At 49.8% G+C, this 10000-nt stretch overlaps 1 pseudogene; it reads left to right on the top strand.

Moving 5' to 3' along the window:
• The first annotated feature begins 417 nt into the window (after positions 1–417).
• Positions 418–9853, top strand: LOC135536337 (phospholipid phosphatase-related protein type 2-like; annotated as a pseudogene).
• The last annotated feature ends 147 nt before the right edge of the window (positions 9854–10000 follow it).

Genomic DNA, 10000 nt, shown 5'->3' with positions numbered 1-10000 from the left:
TATACAGTAGTTATATCTCTAACAGTAGTTATATCTATATACAGTAGTTATATCTCTAACAGTAGTTATATCTATATACAATAGTTATCTCTATGCAGTAGTTATATCGCTATACAGTAGTTATATCTATATACAGTAGTTATATCTCTAACAGTAGTTATATCTCTATACAGGAGTTATATCGCTATACAGTAGTTATAGTGTATCTCTATACAGTAGTTATAGTGTATCTCTAACAGTAGTTATATTTCTAACAGTAGTTATATTTCTAACAGTAGTTATATCTCTATACAGTAGTTATATATCTAACAGTAGTTATATCTCTATACAGTAGTTATAGTGTATCTCTAACAGTAGTTATATCTCTATACAGTAGTTATAGTGTATCTCTAACAGTAGTTATATCTCTAACGGTAGTTATAGTGTATCTCTATGCAGTAGTTATATCTCTAACGGTAGTTATAGTGTATCTCTATGCATTAGTTATATCGCTAACAGTAGTTATATTTCTAACAGTAGTTATATCTCTATATAGTAGTTATAGTGTATCTCTAACAGTAGTTATATCTCTATACAGTAGTTATATCTCTATACAGTAGTTATATCTCTATACAGTAGTTATAGTGTATCTCTAACAGTAGTTATATCTCTATACAGTAGTTATATCTCTATACAGTAGTTATAGTGTATCTCTAACAGTAGTTATATCTCTATACAGTAGTTATAGTGTATCTCTAACAGTAGTTATATCTCTATACAGTAGTTATATCTCTATACAGTAGTTATATCTCTATACAGTAGTTATAGTGTATCTCTAACAGTAGTTATATCTCTATACAGTAGTTATATCTCTAACAGTAGTTATATCTCTATACAGTAGTTATATCTCTATACAGTTGTTATATCTCTATACAGTAGTTATATCTCTAACAGTAGTTATATCGATATACAGTAGTTATATCTCTATACAGTTGTTATATCTCTATACAGTAGTTATATCTCTAACAGTAGTTATATCTCTAACAGTAGTTATATCTCTATACAGTAGTTATAGTGTATCTCTAACAGTAGTTATATCTCTATACAGTAGTTATATCTCTAACAGTAGTTATATCGATATACAGTAGTTATGTCTCTATACAGTAGTTATATCTCTATACAGTAGTTATAGTGTATCTCTAACAGTAGTTATATCTCTATACAGTAGTTATATCTCTAACAGTAGTTATATCTCTATACAGTAGTTATATCTCTATACAGTTGTTATATCTCTATACAGTAGTTATATCTCTAACAGTAGACCAGTTCCCACCTCCCCACCACACTAAACCAGTACCCACCTCCTCTCCACAATAAACCAGTCCCCACCTCCTCTCCACAATAAACCAGTCCCCACCTCCTCTCCACACTAAACCAGTACCCACCTCCTCTCCACACTAAACCAGTACCCACCTCCTCTCCACACTAAACCAGTCCCCACCTCCTCTCCACACTAAACCAATACCCACCTCCTCGCCACACTAAACCAGTACCCACCTCCTCTCCACACTAAACCAGTACCCACCTCCTCTCTACACTAAACCAGTACCCAGCTCCTCTCAACACTAAACCAGTCCCCACCTTCTCTCCACACTAAACCAATACCCACCTCCTCTCAACACTAAACCAGTCCCCACCTTCTCTCCACACTAAACCAGTACCCACCTCCTCTCCACACTAAACCAGTACCCACCTCCTCTCCACAATAAACCAGTCCCCACCTCCTCTCCACACTAAACCAGTACCCACCTCCTCTCCACACTAAACCAGTACCCACCTCCTCTCCACACTAAACCAGTCCCCACCTCCTCTCCACACTAAACCAATACCCACCTCCTCGCCACACTAAACCAGTACCCACCTCCTCTCCACACTAAACCAGTACCCACCTCCTCTCTACACTAAACCAGTACCCAGCTCCTCTCAACACTAAACCAGTCCCCACCTTCTCTCCACACTAAACCAGTACCCACCTCCTCTCCACACTAAACCAGTACCCACCTCCTCTCCACACTAAACCAGTACCCACCTCCTCTCCACACTAAACCAGTACCCACCTCCTCTCTACACTAAACCAGTACCCAGCTCCTCTCAACACTAAACCAGTCCCCACCTTCTCTCCACACTAAACCAGTACCCACCTCCTCTCCACACTAAACCAGTACCCACCTCCTCTCTACACTAAACCAGTACCCAGCTCCTCTCAACACTAAACCAGTACCCACCTCCTCTCAACACTAAACCAGTACCCACCTCCTCTCAACACTAAACCAGTCCCCACCTTCTCTCCACACTAAACCAGTACCCACCTCCTCTCCACACTAAACCAGTACCCACCTCCTCTCCACAATAAACCAGTACCCACCTCCTCTCCACAATAAACCAGTCCCCACCTCCTCTCCACACTAAACCAGTACCCACCTCCTCTCCACACTAAACCAGTACCCACCTCCTCTCCACACTAAACCAGTCCCCACCTCCTCTCCACACTAAACCAATACCCACCTCCTCGCCACACTAAACCAGTACCCACCTCCTTCCACACACTAAACCAGTACCCACCTCCTCTCTACACTAAACCAGTACCAGCTCCTCTCAACACTAAAAACCAGTCCCCACCTTCTCTCCACACTAAACCAGTACCCACCTCCTCTCCACACTAAACCAGTACCCACCTCACTCTCCACACTAAACCAGTACCCACCTCCTCTCCTACACTAAACCAGTACCCACCTCCTCTCCACAATAAACCAGTCCCCACCTCCTCCCACACTAAAACCAGTACCCTCCTCTCCACATAAAAACCAGTACCCACCTCCTCTCCACACTAAACCCAGTCCCTCCTCTCTCACACACTAAACCAATACCCACCTCCTCGCCACACTAAACCAGTCCCCACCTCCTCTCAACAATAAACCTGTACCACCTCCTCTCCACACTAAACCAATACCCACCTCCTCTCCACAATAAACCAGTCCCCACCTCCTCTCCACACTAAACCAGTCCCCACCTCCTCTCCACACTAAACCAATACCCACCTCCTCGCCACACTAAAACCAGTACCCACCTCCTCTCCACACTAAACCAGTACCCACCTCCTCTCTACACTAAAACCAGTACCCAGCTCCTCTCAACACCAAACCAGTCCCCACCTTCTCTCACACTAAACCAGTACCCACCTCCTCTCCACACTAAACCAGTACCCACCTCCTCTCCACTAAACCAGTACCCCACCTCCTCTCTACACTAAACCAGTACCCACCTCCTCTCCACAATAAACCAGTCCCCACCTCCTCCTCCCACTAAACCAGTACCCACCTCCTCTCCACACTAAACCAGTACCCACCTCCTCTCCACACTAAACCAGTCCCCTCCTCCCCTCTCCACACTAAACCAATACCCACCTCCTCGCCACACTAAACCAGTCCCCACCTCCTCTCAACACTAAACCTGTACCACCTCCTCTCCACACTAAACCAATACCCACCTCCTCTCCACAATAAACCAGTCCCCACCTCCTCTCCACACTAAACCAGTACCCACCTCCTCTCCACACTAAACCAGTACCCACCTCCTCTCCACACTAAACCAGTCCCCTCCTCCTCTCCACACTAAACCAATACCCACCTCCTCGCCACACTAAACCAGTCCCCACCTCCTCTCAACACTAAACCTGTACCACCTCCTCTCCACACTAAACCAATACCCACCTCCTCTCCACAATAAACCAGTCCCCACCTCCTCTCCACACTAAACCAGTACCCACCTCCTCTCCACACTAAACCAGTACCCACCTGAAACTAGACATAAATAATGCCATATACAAGAACTGAGTATACTGTGAACAAATACAGGATACCGTTCTTATGTAGTGGGTTGGATTTGCTCATAGCTTTCAGTGTTTTACACTAACCTCTCTGCCTTTCTCTCTGTCTGTCTGTCCATCCGTCCGTCTGTTCGTCTGTCTGTAGATTCTGATTGGAGAGGTGACAACGTTCTTTGTGAAAGCGGAGGGGGCTCAGGAGAAGACCATTGTGACGGCTGACTGCTGTTACTTCAACCCCCTCCCTCCGTGGGATAGTACGCTTTCTGGGTGAGCCTCGGCTATAGGTCCCACTGTACATTAGACCATATTAAACCTGGTGTATATTGGTCCTAATATATTGTGCAATATATTGGGCATGCTGCCTCACTACTGTCATTCAACATAGAATGAAGGGTTTTTATCTCTCTCTGCCATCTCGTCTGTCTCTCTATTTCTCCTTCTCGTCTCCCTCTCCTATCCCTCTCTCTCTCCTCCCCCATCCTCTCCCCTCACCCTCCACCTCCTCCACCCCCGTTCTCCTCCTCCACCCCCTCAGGCGTCTACTCCTTTGGCCTCTTCGCCACCACCATCTTCGCCAATGCAGGCCAGGTGGTGACAGGGAACCAGACCCCTCACTTCCTGTCTGCCTGCCGCCCCCCAACTACAAGTCTTGGGCTGCCAGTCCCCCATGTAGTACATCACAGAGCGCCGCGCCTGCACTGGGAACCCTACCTGGTTGCGTCTGCACGCAAGTCCTTCCCCTCCAGGACGCGGCCCTCAGCATCTACTCTGCTGTCTGTGGTAGGAACTAGGGGAAGTTAGAGGGGAAGGAATAAAGTGTGACACCGGGAAGAATAGAGATGTGTTTTCTGATATCCAGTGTTTTGAAGTGTGAATGTATGTTTCTGTACATTTCTATGTGCTTAGTGGAGGTAGGGTATATCTAGGAATTTATATCTCTGTGTGTGCTGCTGTAGGTACTGTATATTTAGACTTTATAACTCTGTGTGTGCTTCTGTGGCGGTGCTGTATATCTAGACTCTATAGCTCTGTCTGCTTATGTGCAGGCACTGTATATCTAAGTGTATATCTCTGTGTGTGCTGCTGTGGAGGTACTGTATATCTAGACTCTATAGCTCTGTCTGCTTATGTGCAGGCACTGTATATCTAGAATGTATATCTCTGTGTGTGCTGCTGTGGAGGTACTGTGTATCTAGACTCTATAGCTCTGTCTGCTTATGTGCAGGCACTGTATATCTAGAATGTATATCTCTGTGTGTGCTGCTGTGGAGGTACTGTGTAAGAGTGCGTGCTGGTGGCAGGGAAGTCAGGTGCAGGAGATCAAACTTGGTATAATAAGTGCTCAAAAACCAAAATATACTAAATAATACAAGTGGGTACAAAACCCGTCGCACACCAGAACATATCTTGCACAAAGCTTACAAACAAACAATCACCGGCAAGGACAATGAGGGGGAACAGAGGGTTAAATACACACATATAATGAATGGGATTGGAACCAGGTGTGATACAAGACAAAACCAAAGGAAAATTAAAAGAGGATCAGCGATGGCTAGAAGGTCGGCAACAACGAACGCCGCCCGAACAAGGAGAGGGACCAAGTTCGGCCGAAGTCGTGACAGTAACCACCCCCTGATGCGGCTCCAGCAGGGTGTCGACCACCGGCCTCGGGGACGACCCGGAGGGGGGGCGGCGCAGGGCGATCCGGACGTAGACGGTGGAACTCCTGCAGCCTTAGATTGGTCCAGCACGTCCTCTGACCGGAACCCAGCACCTCTCCTCCAGACCGTACCCCTCCCACTCCACGAGATACTGAAGGCCTGGCGCCTCGAATCCAGTATGGAGCGAATGGAGTACGCCATGGCCCCCGATGTCCAGAGGGGGCGGAGGAATCTCCCGCACCTCAAACTCCTGGAGCAGGCCAGCCACCACCGGCCTGAGGAGAGACATATGGAACGAGGGGTTCATACGGTAATCAGGTGGAAGCTGTAACCTATAACAAACCTTGTTCATTCTCCTCAGGACTTTAAATGGCCCCACAAACAGCGGACCCAGCTTCCGGCAGGGCAGGCGGAGGGGCGGGGTTTTGGGTCGAGAGCCAGAACAGGTCCCGGTGCAGTTTTTGGGTCTACTGCTGTGGCGATCTGCAGTAACCTTCTGGCGTGTCACGGCCTGCTGAAGGTGGACACGGATGGCTTCCCATGTCTCCTCCGCGCGCCTGAACCAGTAATCCACCGCAGGAACCTCGGTCTGAGAGATGTTAGTGGAGGAGTGGTGGAGCGAATTCTGTGCCATCTCGGCCCAGGGCACGAACTCCACACACTCCCCCGGCCGGAACTGGCAATAGGACCACAGAAACCTGCCCACATCCTAGTTCACTCTCTCCACCTGCCCATTACTCTCGAGGTGAAACCCTGAAGTAAGGCTGATCAAGACCCCCAGACGTTCCATGAACGCCTTCCAGACCCTAGACGTGAACTGGGTACCCCGATCAGACACTATATCCTCAAGCACCCCGTAGTGCTCCGCAGTCTGTAGGGCCGTAGTGAGACCGGGCAAAGGGAGGAGACGACAGGACATAGAGAAACGATCCACAACGACCAGGATCACGGTGTTACCCTGTGAAAGTGGAAGGTCAGTAAGAAAATCCACCGACAGGTGTGACCAAGGCCGCTGTGGAACAGGTAAGGGGTGTAGCTTACCTCTGGGCAGGTGCCTAGGAGCCTTACACTGGGCGCACACCGAGCAGGAGTAAACATAAACCCTCACGTCCTTAGCCAAGGTAGGCCACCAGTACCTCCCGCTCAAACAGCGCACTGTCTGACAGATCCCAGGATGACCAGAGGAGGGTAGGAGGCCCAATAGATCAACCGGTCACGGACAGCAGACGGAACGTACAGACGCCCTGCGGGACACTGGATGGAAGCGGGCTCTGCACGTAACGCCTGCTCAATGTCCGTGTCCAGCTCGCACACTACCGGCGCCACCAGGCAGGAGGCGGGGAGTATGGGAGTGGGATCCAGGGGCCGCTCCTCTGTGTCATACAGCTGGGACAATGCGTCTGCCTTCGCGTTCTGGGAGCCTGGTCTGTAAGAAAGGGTAGACACAAAACAGGTGAAAAACATGGCCCACCTTGCCTGGCCGGATGTGCTTCTGTGGAGGTACTGTATATCTAGAATGTATAGCTCTGTGTGTGCTTCTGTGGAGTTACTGTATATCTAGAATGTATAGCTCTGTGTGTGCTTCTGTGGAGGTACTGTATATCTAGAATGTATAGCTCTGTTTGCATCTTAACCTCCACCTCTGTGTGTGTGTGTCTGCAGAGTAGCTTTTAAATGAGTGTGTGTTTCAGATGTACGTGACGCTGGTGTTCCGTACAAAGGGCACTCGGCTGACCAAGCCCATCCTGTGTCTGACCCTCCTGTCCCTGGCTGTGCTGGTGGGGGTGGTGAGGGTCACGGAGTACAGGAACCATTGGGGTGACGTCCTGGCTGGATACCTGACCGGAGGGGCCATCGCTGCCTTCCTGGTGAGGGGACTGGGGAGTAGGGGGGTGGTAGAAGTGGGAGTAAGGTGTCGTGTAGGGGTGGGTAACGTCCTGGTTAGATACCTGACCGGAGGGGCCATCGCTGCCTTCCTGGTGAGGGGACTGGGGAGTAGGGGGTGGGGAGATGAACATCCTGGTTAGATACCTGACTGGAGGGGCCATCGCTATCTTCCTTGTGTGGGGACTGGGGGAGTAGAGGTGGGGATGAGGGCTAGATGGGGTAGTGGTGGGGATGAGGGAAGGAGGCTAGATGGGGAGATGGGTAGTTGTAGGGGTGGGGATGGGGAGATGAGGTTAGGGGTAGTGATGAGGGCTAGATGGGGAGATGGGGTAGTGATGAGGGCCAGATGGGGAGATGGGGGTAGGGGTAGTGATGAGGGCTAGATGGGGAGATGGGGTAGGGGTGGTGATGAGGGCTAGATGGGGAGATGGGTGGTGATGAGGGCTAGGGGTAAGGGCTAGATGGGGTAGGAGTAGAGGTGGGGATGAGGGCAGTGGTGTGAGTAGAGATGGGGATTTTTATTTTTATTTAATTTTACCTTCATTTAACTAGGCAAGTCAGTTAAGAACAAATTGTTATTTTCAATGACGGCCTAGGAACAGTGGGTTAACTGCCTGTTCAGGGGCAGAACGACAGATTTGTACCTTGTCAGCTCGGGGATTTGAACTTGCAACCTTCTGGTTACTAGTTACTACGACCTGAGGGCTTGATGGGGGTAGGGGTAGTGGTTGGGATGAGGGCTAGATGGGGCTAGGGGTAGTGGTGAGAGTAGAGGTGGGGTTGAGGGCGAGATGGGGATAGGAGTAGTGGTGGGAGTAGAGGTGGGGATGAGGGCTAGATGGGAGTAGGGGTAGTGGTGGGAGTAGTGGTGGGGTTGAGGGCTAGATGGGGGTAGGGGTAGTGGTGGGAGTAGTGGTGGGGATGAGGACTAGATGGGAGTAGGAATAGTGGTGAGAGTAGAGGTGGGGATGAGGGCTAGATGGGAGTAGGGGTAGTGGTGGGAGTAGTGGTGGGGACGAGGGCTAGATGGGGGTAGGAGTAGTGGTGGGAGTAGAGGTGGGGATGAGGGCTAGATGGGAGTAGGGGTAGTGGTGGGAGTAGTGGTGGGGATGAGGACTAGATGGGGGTAGGAGTAGTGGTGGGAGTAGAGGTGGGGATGAGGGCTAGATGGGAGTAGGGGTAGTGGTGGGAGTAGAGGTGGGGATGAGGACTAGATGGGGGTAGGAGTAGTGGTGGGAGTAGTGGTGGGGACGAGGGCTAGATGGGGGTAGGGGTGGGGATGAGGACTAGATGGGGGTAGGGGTAGTGGTGGGAGTAGAGGTGGGGATGAGGGCTAGATGGGGGTAGGGGTAGTGGTGGGAGTAGTGGTGGGGACGAGGGCTAGATGGGAGTAGGGGTAGTGGTGGGAGTAGAGGTGGGGATGAGGGCTAGATGGGGGTAGGGGTAGTGGTGAGAGTAGAGGTGGGGATGAGGGCTAGATGGGGGTAGGAGTAGTGGTGGGAGTAGAGGTGGGGATGAGGGCTAGATGGGGGTAGGGGTAGTGGTGGGAGTAGAGGTGGGGATGAGGGCTAGATGGGAGTAGGGGTAGTGGTGGGAGTAGTGGTGGGGACGAGGGCTAGATGGGTGTAGGGGTAGTGGTGGGAGTAGTGGTGGGGACGAGGGCTAGATGGGAGTAGGGGTAGTGGTGGGAGTAGTGGTGGGGATGAGGGCTAGATGGGAGTAGGGGTAGTGGTGGGAGTAGTGGTGGGGATGAGGGCTAGATGGGGGTAGGGGTGGGGATGGGGACATTACCCATTCAGTTTCAAGTTAGAGCTGCAATGTTTCAATTTACATCACTTTAAATAACTTGTCTTCAGCAGCACATTTTTACAGTCTCTCTCTCTCTCTCTCTCTCTCTCTCTCTCTCTCTCTCTCTCTCTCTCTCTCTCTCTCTCTCTCTCTCTCTCTCTCTCTCTCTCTCTCCCTCTCTCTCTTTCTCTCTCTCTCTCTCTCTTTCTCTCTCTCTCTCTCTCTCTCTCTCTCCCTCTCTCTATCTCTCTTCTACTCTCTCTTTCCTTCTCTCCCTACCCCTTCTCTCTCCATCTATCACTCTTATTCTCTCTCTGTGTCTCTCTTTCCATCCATCCTTTCAATCTCCACCTCTCTCTACCAGGTGACATGTGTGATCAACAACTTCCAGCAGACGGCGTCAGCCCTGCCCCCGCTGCCCCCCCAGCGCCCTCAGCCCCCCCACGGCATGCTACTGTCCACCCTACCTCGCGTGGAGAGTCCACTTGAAAAGTTAAGTTGCCCTCAGGTAAGGGCTGGGGGGTCACAGGGGATAGTGTTCTCATAAAATGAGCCATCCTCACATCTCTTGTAAATATGAATGTGAATTCAATTAATTAATTTGTTCATATTCATTCTTACAAGAAGGGTATTTTTTATGGATCTCATTAGTAGAGGTCGACCAATTAATCGGAATGGCCGATTAATTAGGGCAGATATCAAGTTTTCATAACAATCGGAAATCGGTATTTTTGGGCTCCTATTTTGCCGATTATTTATATATATATATATATTTTTTATACCTTTATTTAACTAGGCA

This window comes from Oncorhynchus masou, unplaced genomic scaffold (assembly GCF_036934945.1).
Source record: "Oncorhynchus masou masou isolate Uvic2021 unplaced genomic scaffold, UVic_Omas_1.1 unplaced_scaffold_5967, whole genome shotgun sequence".
In the NCBI taxonomy this organism is placed as follows: Eukaryota; Metazoa; Chordata; class Actinopteri; order Salmoniformes; family Salmonidae; genus Oncorhynchus; species Oncorhynchus masou.
The sequence above is the reverse complement of the archived record's forward strand: the minus strand, read 5'-3'. Positions and strand labels throughout refer to the sequence as shown.